Consider the following 21,462-nt stretch of genomic DNA (forward strand, 5'->3'; position numbering starts at 1 on the left):
ACACAGAAGTCCATAAAGTGACAAACTTTCAACAAGATTGTTAAAGTGCTATTGGCAACATGACAGTAACACTTTCTATGACTGTGTTAATGATAGAGGGAACTTTTGAAGCACTCGTAATGTATTGTGGTAAAGTTAGAGGACAGTTGGATCTGGTGAGGATCAAAACACTAGCCGTGTGCTCCTCCGGCGAGCACACGAATCAAAGTCCACATTGAGTCAAGTTTCTTGGAAGTGGACGGTGGGAGAATCGAGTTTCCTTGATTCCTCGTGTCCTCTCTCCTCGCCTCTTTCTCAAAACCTGTTGGATGAGGTCAGATTCAAGGAAATGCGATTGAGATTCTCCAATAGTATTGCTACACTACTTCCGCCTCAACTTTCAAGTATCTCTGCATTTTAGCTGGATATATGTGCCAATGGATCTCACTTCTGACACCGATGTACCAATCAGGGTAGTTGACTCTAGCTAGGATCAAACCAGCAACCCTGTACTCCAAAGGCAGGTGCACAAGCTGTAGTGTCAGTATTGTTACTTGGAGATAGTGGTATATGCTCAACAAAGGCAGGATTGTTAAATAATATATAACAATACATGCCACAAAGCACTGTATCAAGCCGTTAAATTGGTAGCCAATTATTGACACAAAATAACTGCCTGTAAAATGGCTCAGCTTTGCTAAGTTCTGATGATAACAGCTGTTCCACTGGCCCGTGCTGCCTTACGAGCGGCCATGTCGCGATGTCCCACATATTGCCCAGATGCGGCCCGCGGTTACTCTGAAATTGCGCAACCGTGTAAACATTGATAATTTGTCTATGTGCTTATGTTCCCGTCTGAACACATGGCTCCTTGGTTGACACTAAAAGTGGTCCCTCAAAATGATAGCAACCGTAGGCCTGCTGAAGAACAAGTGTACTCTACTGTAAAAAGGCTACATTAACATGTTCAGGGATTTTCTTTTACTGTAAAGTACTATTTATTTCATACAGTCTATGCTCTAGAACCTGGATCTTGGAATACTGTGACTCCAGGTAACTTCCTTAGTGAAGAAATACTCATTTATGAAATCTCAATGCAAACTTACGCTGAACTATGAAAAACAATGAAAAACAAACATAATAGATAGATTGAAATTCCAGATAGACATTTGTGTTTTCTTTTTTCAATGTAAACATTTATTGATTGTTAAACTAATCCTGCATAGTACACAGTACATGGTACAAGAATGAATCAGTCCCATACAGTTAGGATTCAGAGGTCATGTGCAGACATGGCTAACATAGGCTATGCACTTGTGGGACATAGTGCACTCATGCAAGCATCTCTTTAAAATCCAACATTGTCATTAAAACATTGCATTCACCCTCAACATAGTACATACTTCCTCCATACAAATTGCATACATTCCAAATAGTGCACACATCCATCAATTACACTCTTGCTTTCTACATGATAGATACTTCTACAGATACTTCACTCTGACTGTTTAGTTTAAACTCCTCATGTAGAGCCCACATTCACTCTGACTGTTTAGTTTAAACTCCTCATGTAGAGCCCACATTCACTCTGACTGTTTAGTTTAAACTCCTCATGTAGAGCCCACATTCACTCTGACTGTTTAGTTTAAACTCCTCATGTAGAGCCCACATTCACTCTGACTGTTTAGTTTATTAAACTCCTCATGTAGAGCCCACATTCACTCTGACTGTTTAGTTTATTAAACTCCTCATGTAGAGCCCACATTCACTCTGACTGTTTAGTTTATTAAACTCCTCATGTAGAGCCCACATTCACTCTGACTGTTTAGTTTATTAAACTTCTCATGTAGAGCCCACATTCACTCTGACTGTTTAGTTTATTAAACTCCTCATGTAGAGCCCACATTCACTCTGACTGTTTAGTTTATTAAACTTCTCATGTAGAGCCCACATTCACTCTGACTGTTTAGTTTATTAAACTCCTCATGTAGAGCCCACATTCACTCTGACTGTTTAGTTTAAACTCCTCATTTAGAGCCCACATTCACTCTGATTGCACAATCCTCACAACAAATTGCACAGTAACCCACTACATATAGTGTGGTCTTGATAACAGTATTTCTAGACTATAGCATATTGCATACTTGCTCATATAGTGCATATGTGTTGTTCATGTAGAGTACTCATTGTTGTTAACCCGTTCAGCACATCACACTCTCAAACATTTTTCATACAGCCATTGCATACTTTTTCTAAAACTTGCAACAACAAAAATATGAAACATTTTCAACCTTGTCGAAGTTAATCCTAAAAATGACAGAAATCAAAATATGAATGGCAGTTGCTCCGAATGACAGTCACATTATTGATTACAAAAGCTGCAAAAGTTACAAAATATAGAAGCTGCATAGAGTAAAAATGTTGACATGAAATCCCAGAAGTTGCATGGAAAAATAGTATATGAAACGTTGCAGTGGATCCATTAGAGCCAATCTGAAGATGTATAGATGTCCCTGCACAGTTAAGTAAATGAACCAGTCCAATGTTTCTATTTTGACATTGATACATTGGTTTAAAAATGTATCAAAGCAGTTGAGAAAAACTGTGTCAAATCCCAACATATTTTTTAGTCTGGACCAGCGCGCAGAAACCTTCCTATATTGCACTTTCATTTCATTTCTCTCACATCACCCTACAATATTTAACAGATTGTCCTTGGGGGAAAAAATCCTATAACCCTCAGAGAATTTGAATGATTCTCATAAGCAAATGATAAAAAATAGTTTGTTGATTCATTTGCATAGATTTCAAGATGCATTTCTATGTTTCTATTTTAATGAATTTCATGTGTTCTATCTATACACACATTATCGGAATACTATGTGGTCTGTCCAATATAAAATACTTGTTTGCCTCCCCTTGATAATAAAATCAGTGGTGCAGAGAGATTCCACTACTAAAACCATATAACCTCCTTCAGTGTCAAATATCATTTTTGCCATGTACTGTAGCATGAGCGCATAATAAATCCAATGACCGTTAACCAGAAGCAGCTTACAAGAACTTTACTATGGCTTGTGGTGTGTGTGTGTGTGTGTGTGTGTGTGTGTTGCTTACAATCCGAGAACAGAACTTGCGCTGAGTGAGGATGACGTAAAGTGCGTGCACATACACAGACGAGCACAAGTAAACAAACGAGCACACGTACACGTCAACAGATCAGCGCGCTGACCCGCGGCCCGAATGTACGTCAGATGGGACAGATACAGCTGTGTGTGTGTGGAGTCGTCTCGGAGAGGCCGGTGTACCGTCACAACACAGCACGCACACTTCTCACACCTCTCACTAAAACCCTCACGCAGCACTCGTCCGTAAACAACGGGGCAAGTGGTCTATGCCCTCTGTGTTGAATGGTATACTCCGGCTCCGGGACAACAACTCCGCTTCAAGGTCTATGTGTCTACCATTCGGACTCATGGGCTTTCCGTACGCCAGTCCAGTACGCTTCAATATGCGTATTAGTCTATGTTCTTCTCGGCGATCATGGTCCACATCCGGCTGCTTAGTGCGGATATGTCCATTTCTGTCCATGTATCCAGTCAGTTAGTTGTGGGAGGTCAGAGACGCACCAGTTCACAGTAGTCCGTTTGAAACTTCTACTTTGATTGGGTATATCCGGATGTTCAGAAGACAGTCTGGGGGTTAGGCCCACAGACGCAGCTGTGGTTGTGTATCCATTGGTATCCGTGACTCAACAGTACATTACCCCATGTTCAGCTGTGGTTGTGTATCCATTGGTATCCGTGACCCAACAGTACATTACCCCATGTTCAGCTGTGGTTGAGTATCCATTGGTATCCATGACTCAACAGTACATTACCCCATGTTCAGCTGTGGTTGTGTATCCATTGGTATCCGTGACTCAACAGTACATTACCCCATGTTCAGCTGTGGTTGTGTATCCATTGGTATCCGTGACTCAACAGTACATTACCCCATGTTCAGCTGTGGTTGTGTATCCATTGGTATCCGTGACTCAACAGTACATTACCCCATGTTCAGCTGTGGTTGTGTATCCATTGGTATCCGTGACTCAACAGTACATTACCCCATGTTCAGCTGTGGTTGAGTATCCATTGGTATCCGTGACCCAACAGTACATTACCCCATGTTCAGCTGTGGTTGTGTATCCATTGGTATCCGTGACTCAACAGTACATTACCCCATGTTCAGCTGTGGTTGTGTATCCATTGGTATCCGTGATTCAACAGTACATTACCCCATGTTCAGCTGTGGTTGTGTATCCATTGGTATCCGTGACTCAACAGTACATTACCCCATGTTCAGCTGTGGTTGAGTATCCATTGGTATCCGTGACCCAACAGTACATTACCCCATGTTCAGCTGTGGTTGAGTATCCATTGGTATCCATGACTCAACAGTACATTACCCCATGTTCAGCTGTGGTTGTGTATCCATTGGTATCCATGACTCAACAGTACATTACCCCATGTTCAGCTGTGGTTGAGTATCCATTGGTATCCATGACTCAACAGTACATTACCCCATGTTCAGTCCAGGCATGTGCCCAAAGTTCACCCAAACTAAAGGGAGATCCCACAACGTCAACAAAGTGCTTCATGTTTAACAGGAGGAGTCAATCCGGTTCCATTAGGTCAGGTGGGCACCATTACGTTCGGAAATGGACGTCCCCATTGGTGAGGTGGACTTCAGAGGGAGGCGGAGCCAGATGACTGGCCTTGACATCATGACTCCAATGTGATGGGTCACCTAGGGGGGATTGAAGGGCAGAGGTTAAAAAGTGCACCCTTTTACGGGTCTAGCAGGCAAGCTTGCATTAGTAGGGCGAAGCAGAGGGGGATTTTGGGTAGAATGGGATTCAATTTGAGCCAAGAATTTGCTCTCTTTCATGGACCCCCCTCTGTGTGAGTGGATCTACTACAAGGATTGTAATATGGTGCCAACTCCACCTAGCCATATTACATCACTTACATAGGCCTACATGAACCCAGTCCTTTCTGTTCTCCTAAGACAACTCGTCAAGGGCCTAGAGAAGGGAGGATTGGTATTGGATTGGTATGTGGCCAGGGCTAAGGTTCTACCAACCTTAGAAAATGGGTCATGTGAAGAGACTCAAACACCAGGAGGATTGGGAGATTACCAAAAAACAGTATTAGCCATCCCAAGCCCCATGGTAATATTACATAAAGCTATAGGATTTCTGAAGTGGCATATACCTCAAAGGAACTTTTAATACTATGCGTATGTCTTAACATGTAATTGTAGAGTAATGCGTCTGTCATATACTTTATAGTGCGGCTGTCATTTATGTTGAGATATACTTAATATTCTGACTTGATACACTTGTCCTCAGCTGGACACCCCTCCTCACAACACGCACGCACGCACACACACACACATACACAGACACACACCCCCAGACCTAGCTAGACAGGTCTGCAATATGCCTTGCCCCCTCCCACATGTCTAGTAGCTACAGTCCAGACACAAGCTGCCCTCTACCCACCACCCCAATCCCAACAGACACACACCCAGTTACTGCCCCCCCTCCACCTCCCTCCCGCCCTCATCCATTCCCAACACAGTCTCAGTCTCCATCGCCCCACCACTGTCATTGTCTAAGCCCCTGAGTATTTTCCCACGCTTTATTTGTCTTTGTCCTGTTTGTGGCTGGCGGGGGGCCCTGATGAGGTCGCCATGGCAACCCACGTTGGCATTCCCCTGATTGGTGTACGTGGCGAGCTAATTATTCAGTGCATACGCTTTAAATAAACAATAAAGTAGGACGAATGGAAATGTGGACCCGAGTATTAGACAGGCTGTGATTAACACTAAGCTGTAACGCCAACAAAACATTTGAGGGGATACTGTTTCAGTGGGACGACCTAATTCTCTTCTTACTTCGCCATCCAAATATTTTCAAAGGATTTAGAATGTAAATTATTGATGTTGTAATATATTAATACAATAAAAAATATTATTCTCATTACAAGTCCAACTCTAATTGTATTTCTTTGATCATATCTTGTTTGCCTTCAAACAAGTCAGAATGTTGATATTTAGCATTATGAAGGGATAATATGACGCGCGAGTGTGTGTGTGCGTGTGTTGCTACTCTACTTGAATGGCAACTTAACAGCGAGGGAAAACTCTGCATCTACCTTCAGTTCCTCAACTAGGGATTCATGTGACGAGGAGAGGGTGAAGAACTGGCTACACAAGAGCACCTTGTTAATCTAAGGCTTCTAAGCACTCCTATGGCAAACAAAGGTGGGGTGGGGGGGGCTCCGGAGGAGGGGGGTTACCATGACAGTGGGCGACATTGTTTACCAATTCTCCCTTTTCATTAATCAGGGCGAGCCGGCTTTAATTGGCGTTTTGCTTAAGCCGGTCTCCAGACCCCTCTCCCTCCACTGGTCTAAATAATGGCGTTACGCCACAAGTGCCGCCACACTGATGGAGGACAATGCTCCGCTTGTCGGCTGCGCTGAGCAAGGCTGAACCCACCCCACCTCCCACCCCCTCTCCATCCCTCTTAATACCCCCCCCTTAAATAAACCTCACATGGAAAGACAAAGAAAGCCTCTCACTATTGAGACTTCACTGTCTCCTCTCTCTCCTCATCGGTCTCCCCTCCCTTACTCTTTCCTTTACTCTTTCCCTCTCTCACTCTCCCCTCTCTCATTTACTCTGCTCTCACGCGGAGCTCCCTCTTCCTCATTTCTCTTTCTGTCTGCTCCACTTCTCTCCTCCCAAGTTGGTCCCTTGAGTTTCCATGGACATGGACAGAGTGATCAACACTACTAGAAGTGTTAATTGTTCTACCAGATATTGGAAAACATCTCGTCAGTGTGTGTGCGACTTTATATTCTCGGTTTGTCCATTGGTGCATCCCGCTTCGTATGAGTTTCCTCTAAACTCATACTTTAGTTCTTCTCGAGACTAAACCAATTTTGTCACCTGAACACATTAAATACTAGCAAGTAAAAAGGGGTGTTACTGTACTCTTCAACTGTCAGTGGATCAAATGTTCAATAACTCTCTGTGTACAAAATATCCTTTTAGGGACATCTATTAAATTGTGTGTGTATAAAGGAATGTGCTCATGCTTTTTGAGTTAATATTCTGTGTGAGGTTATTGTATGTCATAGTAGACAGTGTGTGTGTGTGTGTGTGTGTGTGTGTGTGTGTGTGTCTCTAGTGTCTATGCATGTATACACAGTGCTCTGTGCTGATAACATGGTGTGTGTACAGTGATGGAAAAAAGTATTTGATCCCCTGCTGATTTTGTACGTTTGCTCACTGACAAAGAAATGATCAGTCAATAATTTTAATGGTAGGTTTATTTGAACAGTGAGAGACAGAATAACAAAAAAATCCAGAAAAACGCATGTCAAAAATGTTATAAATTGATTTGCATTTTAATGAGGGAAATAAGTATTTGACCCCCTATCAATCAGAAAGATTTCTGGCTCCCAGGTGTCTTTTATACAGGTAACGAGCTGAGATTAGGAGCACACTCTTAAAGGGAGTGCTCCTAATCTCAGCTTGTTACCTGTATAAAAAATACCTGTCCACAGAAGCAATCAATCAATCAGATTCCAAACTCTCCACCATGGCCAAGACCAAAGAGCTCTCCAAGGATGTCAGGGACAAGATTGTAGACCTACACAAGGCTGGAATGGGCTACAAGACCATCGCCAAGCAGCTTGGTGAGAAGGTGGGAAGGTAGCTGGGACCAAAGTCACCAAGAAAACAATTGGTAACACACTACGCCGTGAAGGACTGAAATCCTGCAGCGCCCGCAAGGTCCCCCTGCTCAAGAAAGCACACATACATGCCCGTCTGAAGTTTGCCAATGAACATCTGAATGATTCAGAGGACAACTGGGTGAAAGTGTTGTGGTCAGATGAGACCAAAATGGAGCTCTTTGGCATCAACTCAACTCGCCGTGTTTGGAGGAGGAGGAATGCTGCCTATGACTCCAAGAACACCATCCCCACCGTCAAACATGGAGGTGGAAACATTATGCTTTGGGGGTGTTTTCCTGCTAAGGGGACAGGACAACTTCACCGCATCAAAGGGACGATGGACGGGGCCACGTACCGTCAAATCTTGGGTGAGAACCTCCTTCCCTCAGCCAGGGCATTGAAAATGGGTCGTGGATGGGTATTCCAGCATGACAATGACCCAAAACACACGGCCAAGGCAACAAAGGAGTGGCTCAAGAAGAAGCACATTAAGGTCCTGGAGTGGCCTAGCCAGTCTCCAGACCTTAATCCCATAGAAAATCTGTGGAGGGAGCTGAAGGTTCGAGTTGCCAAACGTCAGCCTCGAAACCTTAATGACTTGGAGAAGATCTGCAAAGAGGAGTGGGACAAAATCCCTTCTGAGATGTGTGCAAACCTGGTGGCCAACTACAAGAAACGTCTGACCTCTGTGATTGCCAACAAGGGGTTTGCCACCAAGTACTAAGTCATGTTTTGCAGAGGGGTCAAATACTTATTTCCCTCATTAAAATGCAAATCAATTTATAACATTTTTGACATGCGTTTTTCTGGATTTTTATGTTGTTATTCTGTCTCTCACTGTTCAAATAAACCTACCATTAAAATTATACTGATCATTTCTTTGTCAGTGGGCAAACGTACAAAATCAGCAGGGGATCAAATACTTTTTTCCCTCACTGTATAGGTATGTGTGAGTGTGTGTGTAGCAGGTTATCTTTCACATGATCTAACCATCCTCAGCTACATGCTCCATGAATATAAAACGCTTTCATGCCCCATATGCAAATAGACCCACAGTGTTATCATTAATATGCACTCGTAATTAAAACGGCATCCGTTGATTTGATTTATGTAGCCGAAATAAGTCAGGTAAAATAAATTCCTCTTCGCAAGCGGTTCCGAATTCACAAAATGGCTGAACGATGACATTTGCAGTCTTATCGCAAGGAGGGGCACAACGAACACTGCATGAGGATGAGGAAGACCACAGCTGCCCCTCAGAATGCCAGCTTAAAAGACATAAAATAAAGAGTGGCTTCGTGATTAACTCGGATCACATTCCCTCTCCCCTAACGCCTCTCGGGCGATCTATGCAATTAACACACTGCCAGTAATTAACGCAGTCTCGAGGCAGCCAATGGGGCAGGAAAGCGAGGGGGGGGGGCCAAAGCGCAATGGGTGGAAGGCGCAGGATTGGGAATAGGGCACTAAAACAACAGTACCTACGTGCTGCCATTTTGTGCCAGTCCTTGTCCTATTCTAAGATGGTGGCAGCAGGGCTGTGACTCGTTGTGCAGGAGAAGGGGGCAAACTAGGGAGGGAGGAGGGAGGGAGGGAGCGAAGGATGCTGGGATAGAGAAGTGAGTATCTTTCATTTAGTCAGTGCATTACAGAATGGTTACCAGGACAGAGAAACAAGGGGGGTGGGACAGATGGAGGAAGGGAGATGATTGTCAGGTCTATAGGCTAATGAGCAGGACATGCCCGCATGTCTTTCTCAGGTTCACACACACGCTCACACATGCACACACACACACACACACACAAACATCCATACATTGACACATATTGTGCAGGCTTAAAGAATTACTACAGTAGAAATATGAGGGAGGAGATGTATCTGGCAAAATGTGCACACAAACCAATACAAACATTTGATATACACACTATGGATGAACAACAAGATGACGTGTGTGCGTGCGCACACACAGACACACACACACAAACAACCAAGATACCCGTTCTCATGGTATGGTCTGCCCCTGAGCATGCAAATGACATTCATTATGCAAATGCATGCAAATCAGAACCAACCATCTGAGAATCCAGGCTAGAACAAAAACGAGGAGAATAAAATGAAATGAATGAGAGTGAGTGAGACAGAAAGGAGAAACGTGGGGCGGCAGTGTGAAAGGCGAAAGTACGGTGGCCTATACTAGAGCAAAAAGACGAGTGCAGATCGTTTGTCGAATCAACAAACAATCGCTAGATCTGATTGCTATTTCCATGTTAGAATCTCAGTCTTTAACCAATTGGAATTACCTTACAGAACCGTGGCAAGTATTTCATACAGCTCACCAAACATTGAGTCTAATGAATGCAGTAACTCAATCAGCTAACAAATTCAATCTTCCATTGGCACCAATGTATACGAACATGGAACAGGGATGAGAGATGTAATAGTCTATAAGTAGTGCAAAGGCAGAGTGTACTAACAGGTCTCATTAGTCACTTTCTACAGATCATTTACACAATACCCCCATCTATGTGGACAATTCATGCTACAGTAGTTAGCAGTGTCCAGCTATAGCTAGCACTAGAAATAGTAAAATAACTGCAGATCAATCGTGCTTTATCTTCACACCAAATACTTTGAGGCTTGATTACCATGGCAAACAGTTTATCTGAGCAGAGCAGAGAGATGTTGTGGGGTGGGAACTTGAGTAATACATGTTAGCTTGGGGCCTCTGACCCGCTAGGGCCACTTCAGTTTCTTGAAAGCTGGACACACTTATAACATAATGGCATCGAAGGCGACAAAACTACATCTAATTTATAATACATCAATCTCAGATTTCACCGGAATTCAAATGATATATTCGAACCCTTTCAAACGCCAAAGAAACAACTAAATGGAACTAGCCTCACCATCCAAAATAATCAGACCAGCGAAAATAGAACTAACTGAAATCAAATGATCAGAGAATAAAATAAAGAAAAGAATCAGTGAACAAATATTTCAATTAGCAGACACTGTACACATTGTACAGGGGGAACAAAACACAAGGCCAGGGGACGAAAGCGAAGCTGCCTCATTACCTCTCCTTAGAGCAAAACTGTGAGCTAAGCACTTTATTTTTCGTCAAAGCGTCTAAGATGGACACCTCTTTGTGAACACGAGCGTGGTAAGAGGGAAAGAGGGAAGAGGGGAAACGGAGTAGGGTGGAGGATGTTTTATAGAGGGGCGTGCTGGATGGGTCAGGCAGGTCACCCGTGACACAAGTCAGTATTCGACGTCCATCCGGCTGAGAACGTCGGGAGATGACATGGAAACCGGCCACTAGGGGCAACAGTGAGCGCTGTTACATTCAAGTAGGCTTTAGTTTTCCTAGGGTGTTGTAGATCGGGATGATGGATGCGAGTAAGCATTTGCCTCTGGTTCCATAGGTTACATGTACGAATCCAGTGATATAAAGTTAAGGCCCCTCGGCCCTAGCTTGAAAAGTACTGTATGCGAAATAAGCCGCCGTTCTAGAGACCCTGACATTAGTGACGCAGGTGGAGATGAAGATGCTTGGATTGTATGTGTACCGTATGCTTTCTGTGTGAATACCACAGAGTGGGTTGGGTGTTTGCATAGACGTATGTCTGTAGGTAGGCAGAAATAGGTCTATACAACTACTGTGTGTCTGTCCATTCTACTGAATTCCCTTCATGCTTCCTAAGTCTTTAAGGGGTGAGGGTGGCATACAGAGAGAGAGAGAGGGAGAGAGAGAGAGGGAGTAGAAAGAAAGAGGGAGGGAAGGAAGGAAGGAAGGAGACCAAAAATCACCAAAATCACAGTGGAGCCCTTCACAAATGTCTGTCAGGAGGCCCAGCTCGGGCCAAATGATTGTGCTGCAGGAACCCACTTGTCTCCTTATGACAAGTGAGCTCACTCTACTGGTGTGTGTGTGTGTGTGTGTGTGTGTGTGTGTGTGTGTGTGTGTGTGTGTGTGTGTGTGTGTGTGTGTGTGTGTGTGTGTGTGTGTGTGTGTGTGTGTGTGTGTGTGTGTGTGTGTGTGTGTGTGTGTGTGTGGTTGAGAGGAGTCATTGGTGTATGGCAAAAATGCTTTTTTAAATTTTTTACTTGAATCGCTAACTCACGTGGCCAGTGAAAGGTGAGGGAGGCCTTTATGCTGGAGTGCTGTCTTTTACTCTTTCACTGCGGTGGAGGAAACAGCTTGGTCTCTCTCTCTCTCTCTCTCTCTCTCGCTTTCTTCCCCCTCCTTTTATCTGTCAGTGTTGACAATACTAATGGTAATCAAATTACAGTATAACCTTTACTCGTATATACCTTTCACAAAGTTACAGCATGAAGTGCTTAACTATGTTTTAAATTCAAACATACTGTAAATCAAGCCAAACTGTAATGGCTTGCCTCTACCATTTCAAAGTCTCATTCACTTAAAGAAGGCCAGCATCCCGGAGTCGCCTCTTCACTGTTGACGTTGAGACTGCTGTTTTGCGGGTACTTTTTAATGAAGCTGCCAGTTGAGGACTTGTGAGGCGTCTGTTTCTCAAACTAGACACTCTAATGTACTTGTCCTCCTGTTCAGTTGTGCACCGGGGCCTCCCATTCCTCCTTCTATTCTGGTTAGAGCCAGTTTGCGCTGTTCTGTGAAGGGAGTAGTGTTGTGCGAGATTTTAAGTTTCTTGGCAATTTCTCGCCTTCATTTCTCAGAACAAGAATAGACTTGACGAGTTTCAGAAGAAAGTCTTTGTTTCTGGCCATTTTGAGCCTGTAATCGAACCCACAAATGCTGATGCTCCAGATACTCAACTAGTCTAAAGAAGGCCAGTTGTACTGCTTCTTTAATCAGAACAACAGTTTTCAGCTGTTCTAACATAATTGCAAATGGCTTTTCTAATGATCAATTAGCCTTTTAAAATTATAAACTTGGATTAGCTAACACAACGTTCCATTGGAAAACAGGAGTGATGGTTGCTGATAATGGGCCTCTGTACACCTATGTAGACATTCCATAAAAAATCTGTCGTTTCCAGCTACAATAGTCATTTACAACATTAACAATGTCTACACTGCTGTTGATGTTATTTTAATGGACAAAATAGCTTTTCTTTCAAAAACAAGGACATTTCTAAGTGACCCCAAACTTTTGAACGGTAGAATGGAATACCCATCCACGACCCCCGTATGTAACGGGGCTCTGTCTGCCGCTAACAGCTTAGCTTCTTCCACTGTCCGACTCCCCAATACTGGGCTCGAACCAGTGATCCTCTGCTTCGTAACACACGTGACCACTCTCCTTGACAACGCGCAAACCGATTGAGCCGTACAAAAAAGTACCTCTTGGATGGCTCCATTTCAAGCTTACTCTGAAGTGAGCTTACGATACATTCTTAGCTGCTACACATATAACCCCTCAAACCTACTATGCATCCTCATGTGAGCTTAACATTAGTGACAATTGAGTCTGACATTACACTGTACCTTTTAAGTCTTCTGATTGGTTGGCTGAGCACAAACGCGGAGTCACTTCCTCTCGGGCGTCGGCCATTTTGTTTTGTTTGTTGGCACAAGAAACAGGCCTTGCGGGAGCGCAATGGGATTCTTGTTACTTTCGGTTATCTAGCTTTATGAAGAATGTACACCACTCATACAGCTAGATAACCAAAGATAACAGCCAACCCCTCGGGCCCACCCGGACCCACGCGGCGAAGGATAGTAGCAGCTAGGCTGGATACACACACACCTGTAGACGAAGGATAAGAAAACGACACACTCTTATTATGGCAAAATATTGAACGTGAAGAGAGTGTGGACAAACGTACAGTTGGCTTTGTAATGAAGGAGAAAAGCGTACAATATCAAAGAAAAACAAATAATCACAGAATTCTATCATCTTAAACAATTTGACCAAATACACAGTGCCACACAACCTCATAAACAGTAGCCTACAGATTTCCAGTCATCATCAATATATGCAGGACAAGCTTTTGCCTCCAATTATTTGTCTATTAATTGACTAATCATGTTGTTAATAATGAGACTAATCATGTTACCAAGTGTGTGAATTGTATTTCAATCAACTATTGTCAAAGGGGACAACAAGCTTACTCTTGTTATGTGGCCGGAAGTATGTACTAAAGTAGGCCTGTATTATACCAAATTCATTACAGTTGTTTTTAAATTAAGAGATCAATTGAACATTATAAGACTTCCATTTACAGGTCCTGAATAAACATCACTTGTCTTCCAACCTGACGCCCAACCCGCTGTCAGAGTACGGGCTGTGCTTGTTCAATGACTCGCTTCGAAAATTACTACTGCTATCAAATAGCAAATCATTCGTAAATATCATGGCACTGGCATATGCCTATCAGTATGGCCTGTTATTAATCACTGCATTGGAAACCTACAGCCAATTCGTTTAGACTGTTATTCACAACTGTTGTAATAATATGACGCAGGTTGGTTTTTGCTTGTGCCACTTTGGTGTTCAAATCGACGGAGATCAATAGAGAACACGGGGACACACATCAGATTCAACCAGGAACATCACTGTTGCTTCATGTTCCGCTTCTGTCAAATACATGATGAGCATTTCATGAGCATAAGGGTGAGGGAGTGTGTCTGAGAGAGAGAGGGATGACGCCAGAGCGAACTCGTTTCCATTCGTTTGTCTGCAGCAAGGTGTGACTTCTCATCAAGATGAGAGCAGCCAACAGAGGAGCACACAGTATAACAACACACATAATCACACACACACACACACACACACACACACACACACACACACACACACACACTATAATTTGAAGCCTTTCATGTAATGGTGTATTGATTAAGGATTCATTTCCAATGTATTCTCAGAAGACATTTACCCCAAACAATAAAAACTGTAAAAATCTCTTGATGAATATACTATCTATATAACGACAAGCTAACACAATGACATGTCTTAGGGTTATCACATACTGTATTCACGTTAGTCACTTTAGAATTTTGAACATCACTTCTCTGTTTCATGTTTGGAATTGGTTTCAGTATCATTCCACATTTCTTTTGCAGAGGCCACATGTTTTTGCAGGGCTCTGTTTCTAATGTCTTACGTAGGCCTAATATAATTTGTTAAGTACACTTACCCGCTCAGAATTGTTGTGTTTCGTGATATATACTGAGGTTTGTAAAACAAAGTCTACCTAAAAGCTAAGAATAGGTTGATGTAAAAGCATTCCATAGACATCATTTAGATTATTACTTATTACAAACCAGGTTGTTTGAGCCCTGAATGCTGATTGGCTGAAAACCCATATACCACCGGTATGAGAAAAAAACATTTTTTTACTGTTCTAATTACGTTGGTAACCAATTTATAATAGCAATAAGGCACCTCGGGGATTTGTGGTGTATGGCCAATATACCACGGCTAAAGGTTGGCACTCCACGTTGCGTCATGCGTAAGCAGCCCTTAGCTATATTGGACATATATCACACCCCCTTGTGCCTTTTATTGCTTAAGTATATAGAGAGGCCTATTGGAAGCTCTACTCAGCTAAATAGGGATGTTGAGACAGCCATTTTGAGACCATAAACATACACACATTTTCTTCACAATAAGTTCGGCAAAGTGAATGTCCTTATAAAAACAAATGTGTTACTGTTTTTCATTATTATTATTATTATTATGATTATTTTGCATATTATATACAATAACCGTAAATATACATATTTATATTTAGTATATTTATTTAATCAAATAATACGTGTCTGAATAATTACATCATTTGTGTTTCGTTGTGTTATAATGCATCTGAGACGCAGGGATTCTTGTCTGCAAATGTATCACTGTTGGATTCAATTAAAACTTTATTACAGTGAATGATTTTTCACTGTAACATCATTCACTGTTTTCCAAAGAAATAAGTCATGCAAAGTCGGTGCATTGCCCGCAACGGTGCCTAATTTAAATTACCTACGCTTCCATATAGGTATCTACATGAATATCCCATCGAATATTTGACCCCACCTAGTTGCATAATTCCAATATCAAGATGATTTGATGAATGAATTCAACCGTTAATATGAAACAAAACCCTGAGAAATTATTTTCTAATAAAATAATATATGTATGTTGCATATTAAATTGATTGCGGAAAAGCTTAATTTCTAAGCACCTTGTTCAGAGAATAAATTGGTTGTATAACGTATTTTCTTCACAGAAATGAACACTGCATCGTCATTGGCAGAACAGGTGAAGTGACGTCTTTCATAAGGAAGACGCACAACTAAAACCCACTTTCCGAGTTTGTTAGGGGTCTTTTCTGTAATAACGCAATGCATATTTATTCCATATTCTTTGAGTATTTGTGTTAATCGGATCAAATTAGTATGCATTTCATAATATATCTTGATAGATGATTATTATACTCTAAACACATTAGGAAAATGAAGAATATTTATTTGAAGGCTGATGGAACAAATTCGGTAGCCTATGACAATTCAAACAATACAAACATCTACGGTTCTTCAAATAGGCTATAGGCCTATTCCTCAACTCGTTTTTTTTTAAATGTCAGAACACCTTTTGTCTTAGAAATGAACATTTGGATATTGGCCAAGATGTCTAGAAAGGTTTTCGAATGTCCAGTTCGTTATCCATGTAATTGAAAGGGTGGATTGGTGTGGCTGCTCACGAGGTCGATTTTCTTTATTTTGTGTTATCGACTATAAGAACAAATATCAACGAAGAAGCCTAAACCATCAGGGACAAGATATTGTGGGCACCTTTACGTCTTACTTTAAATTATTTTGCCATTTCAAATATGATATTGATATAGGCCTACATATTAAAACGTATAGGCCTACAATAAACTTTATAAAAATGATGGCGATACCTTGACATACAAGTTGAGTGAAACATATTTGTGTGAGTGTGTGTGTGCGCGCATGTGGTGTGAGAGGGAGAGAGAGAGAGAGAGAGAGAGAAAGAGCGAGACATTTTCATAATCCAAAATTAGACTTGATTTGTATCTGAAGAACACACACACTGAACACGTTGTATGCAGAACTAGGTCTCTTATACATGTCTAACGATGCGCAAAGCCCCACTCGAAGTGTCCCCAAAGAGAAACAGATGTGATTTCGTTAGTTACACACCCTATTGCTCATGAGTCATGTGATTGCTGCTACACAGGTAGGCCTATCAAACGAATTTTGAATATCCTCTGTCTTTGTAGCTTACTCTAGTGATCCTAAGAGGCCAAGGTGTACAAATTAAGGATGCATTCAAGTTAATTTTAGACTGACATGGGACAAATTGACTGGTTGTTCAAATCGCTTGTTTATGGCATGTATAGTGTAGGCCTATAGGCCTATCAACGGTAAAAATAAATAAATATATATATATAATATATATATAATATATATATATATATATATATAGCCCAAATGTATTATGTTTACCTGTGCAACGTCGTATGTTACTTCATCTTATATTGTGGGAGGAAGTGCTGAAATTGAAGGAATAAGACGTTAGTGGTCGAAAATGGAAAATAATACCCAAGCAATCTCATAATTCAGATGCAGCTATAAAATAACGCCATAAAATATATTTTATAGGGCTGCTGATAACTATCGTTGTCCATTGGAAATGGAAAGCCATGGGAATAAATACAACTGCTGTAAAATACACATGCTTCTGTGTGTGCCAAGCGTTAGTGATCCCAAATCTGTGTGTGTGTGTGTGTGTGTGTGTGTGTGTGTGTGTGTGAAAATACCTGACACACGTGTCAGCATGGTCAATGACAAGACCGCAAATAAGACCGCAAATAACCAATACAAACCAAGTAATCACACTTAAAGTAGCTTTACAGGCAGGCGCTTTTAACCACCAAAACACTTGTATTTTTCCACCCCCATTGGTGTAGGCCACTATAAAACAATAGTTATTATTACCCATATCGTCTATGCATTGTGTAACCTCATTAATAACTACCCTTATATCTTGATTGTAACAGCATAATACAGGGCATGACAACAATGCTACCATTTAAGTTAGCAACATCTAAGTTAGCAACATCAAATCGTCTTCAGCTTAGCATAAACACCATGTTATGCAGAACAGAATAGCCTAACACAGTAATAATAACAACAACAAGCTTAATAATAATGACTAATGGGCCTAACTAGTAACTATTAATAATAATAATAACAACAATAATAATAATAATAATAATGGCCATTTCATAGTTAATGATAGGCCTAATGTTATTAAGTTGGGGATTTAATCGTTTAGTATAGAACCAAACTATATAGGCCTGCCTAGTTTAAGCCATAAAACTACGTCACGTCCCAATCCACAATCGAAAAGGTTTTTAATCAACCTCTTTCAAAATCAGATTTACAGGAGTTTAGTCCCAAAATACCCCAATCCTTGTAATCACACATTTCACAAGGAGGTGGGGTGACGCGAGAAAATAATCGCCCGAGCACAACTTCACAGCTCACTAGCAGACATTTCAATTGACAAATGTGCGATTTATTTCCAATTACATGCCTGTTATGAAAGGGACGTATAGATTGGACTAATAGCCATGAGAAAACGACTCAAGTCGGATGCTGACCTTCTGTTCGGGAGGTAAACCACTCATATAACAAGGTTGTCTGTTTGAGAAAACAAAAAGTGCACATTAGATGTTTGAAATCCCACTTTTCCCTCCTCACAAATGTTAAACATGATTTACGTAACAGGCCCCATAAAGCGCTTTGCTCTATAATCCCCATGCTGCTGTAGCCCATGTGTTGTGTCCGCGCGCAGCTGGTTTCACGTAATCATGTAATCATCTTTGCTTTTTTACATGCTTTTAACTCTTGGCCCTTTAAGAATAGACCACTAATATTTTAATAGTGCATTTCAAACATAGAAAACGATTATTTTTTGGATTGCCCGGATAGCCTTGTTCAATACGCCACAGCCACATGCGAAGACAGGCCTGCCTATACATTAAACAATAATTCAGAAATACAGTTACATTATAGCCTATATAGTGTTTTGAAGAAGACGGGTTAGATTTAACTGACACCTAGGCAAACGAGGCAAGTTTGAATGTAGGCCTATCTGGTAGACTACCTCCAAGGTTGGCAAAAGGAATATAGGCTTATACAGTGATGGCTTATTCCATCATATGGAGTGTGTGTTCATTGTAGCCTAAGGAAGGCCTATACATATCTGTTTTCGTTTTGCTATTGGTCGTAGGCTAAGATCACCATATGGCGCAAACACTGCATTGACCACACATTAAGAAGAGATGTGTGAGAGCAACTCACCGTATCGCGGAATTTTGTGAGTTTTGCGTGGTCTTAAATAGGTTTTCCCATTATCTCCTTTAACGAAGTGAGCCTATGTGGGCTATACATTCGCAGACCACACCAGCAACACGATAATACACGAGGAGAGAGGGAGCCATATGTCCAAGTGAATGCGATTTTAATCGGATAGAAAGCCAGCGTGACCTTCCAACTCCGTACCCAAGGAAACTTACCCCGAATGGCATCGTCCTATATAGCCTAATGAATCGTGCGCACTCGCTCACATAGGCTACTCTCATCAAATCTGCATCTCCATGATAACAATAGGCTATAGAAGGCTTACATGTGTTGGGATACTTATTGTGCTGGTGACGTTCTACCTTCCCATACTAGCCTTCCATAAGAGAAGGGCCAATCTGATTCGTGAAAATTAGAAATGGACAAGTGTTCGATATTGACCATTTAAGTAATATCGATTTAATCCACAAATCGTTGGTTCCCTTTCAACTGTATAAAGTTAGTTCCCTTTTGACTGCGACTATCCCTCTTGCCAAGCACGGAACCTGTAATGCATTACGCATACCCAGAATGCAGAACCAACAGTCACCATATGCATAAAGACATTTCGCTGGCAACATCAGTCACACATAGGCCTGTAAATTGTTAATTGATTCCATAACGTTCGACTCTTACCCTCAGAAGACAAGGGTGGATCTAGTGGGGTTGTCAAGCGCCTCTCACAACTGCCGACTTGTCTGTATGAGCAGAGCGATGTAAACGAAATGAGCACCTTCAGAATAACAGCAGTAGGTTCTCGAGCTTCGTGCGGACGGTTGATAGTGACGTCGCCTGGGACCATCCATCTGTTTTAAATCAACCGGGTCCTCCGGTTTCTTCACAGCTATCGTAGTAGCAATATTTCCCCACACAGACAACCCCGTCCTCCCCCCCTGTAAAAGACAGAGTTGGGGCTGTCCGTTCTCCTCGTCTTCCAACCTGAAGATAGACTGGTTATGGTCTGGATCTCGTGTGCCCGAAATCATATACCATTGCCAAGGCTCACCCCTTTGTGACAATGCGGTAACATCATTGTCCCCACCATCTGAAACTAACCAGACAAGTCGGCGGAGTGACAATGTGGACCTGCCGTAACATTCCAACCCCCCCTCCCCATATACACGCACGCACGCACGCACGCCTCTCTCTCTCTCTCTCTCTCTCTCTCTCTCTCTCTCTCACTCACTCACTCACTCACTCACTCACTCACACACACACACACACACACACACTCACTCACTCACTCACTCACTCACACAAACGTTTGTCTCTGGCCTATACACATCAATCATCACAAACAAACTTATAGTAGCTTATAGGACTACATACTGGGGTGTATATTGGAGTAACCAAAATAGCTTAGCATTACAATCAACTGGGGTATATTCATGTGGACGTCGTGAATTGTAACCTGTAAGATATTGGCCTGGATAAATCAATACAATTCATGATGGAGTTAAACATAAAGTGAAATATATTTCATGCATAAATTAATACAGTATATTTCATAATGGTCCTCTAGTTGTATTCAACTATTTAAAACAATTCATGCATCGCAAACTAGAGCGCGTCCGTTAGGTCATAAGGGTTGGACAGTGCACTTAAATTGTCAGCCAGGTTCAGACTTCCAAGAAAGCGAGTTTTAGGGAGGCAGTCTGGGCTGGCTGCGTTATTATCATGATAATCACACATGGGGTCGGGGCTAAGAAACCCCTTTGAATATTTGTTCAATAGGGGCGAATCCACCAAACAGTCATTGTAGTTACTGGTTCACCCCTTATTGTTGATTTGAATAAATGAAAAAAGATGGCCTTGTCTTCTACATTTTTAAAAATATATTTTCCTGGAAACCACCTTATAAATACAGCCTAAACCGCTCTCGGCCACCGGGCTCCTTTTGGAAGTGCGGCTAATGGGCTATGGATAATACACAATGGCCCCGGTTTTCTCCCAGAAATGTATGGGAACCCGGATCCACAGCAGTTGACAAGAGAATTTCAGAATCGTGATGTGATGACTCAAGTTCATTATCAATCCGAACCGCCCCACTCCCTCCTCCCCAACTTCCAGTCACACACACAGGCGCGCGACACAAGTTGCCAAGATACAGTACCATGCGTGACAAGCAGATACTTGGCAGGTCGTACGTCACAATCTCAGAACCTTGCAGACTGCTGCATACCACATACATTACCACACTATTGTTTTATCACAGGGCACCAGACGAGACCAATACATTTAGCGGTACACGGTGAGAAATATATGCAAAAGTAGATAACAAAAGGCTACTACGCACGCGCAATGCAATTTAGAGAGAACACCGTTTCACCAAGACTGACT

At 42.0% G+C, this 21,462-nt stretch overlaps 1 long non-coding RNA gene across 4 annotated transcripts; it reads right to left on the reverse strand.

Moving 5' to 3' along the window:
* Positions 1-1,153: 1,153 nt before the first annotated feature.
* LOC115173644 (uncharacterized) lies at positions 1,154-19,988 on the reverse strand. 4 transcript variants are annotated; one of them, XR_003871637.1, is made up of 5 exons: positions 19,759-19,988; positions 18,381-18,420; positions 17,221-17,267; positions 13,246-13,507; positions 1,154-4,770 (listed from the first exon to the last, which is right to left on the reverse strand). It is a non-coding gene; the product is annotated as an uncharacterized LOC115173644 (long non-coding RNA). The 4 variants fall into 4 exon arrangements; XR_003871638.1 differs by lacking the exon at positions 18,381-18,420; XR_003871639.1 differs by lacking the exons at positions 17,221-17,267; positions 18,381-18,420.
* Positions 19,989-21,462: the final 1,474 nt, after the last annotated feature.

The sequence above is a fragment of the Salmo trutta genome, chromosome 34 (genome assembly GCF_901001165.1).
Source record: "Salmo trutta chromosome 34, fSalTru1.1, whole genome shotgun sequence".
NCBI lineage: Eukaryota > Metazoa > Chordata > Actinopteri > Salmoniformes > Salmonidae > Salmo > Salmo trutta.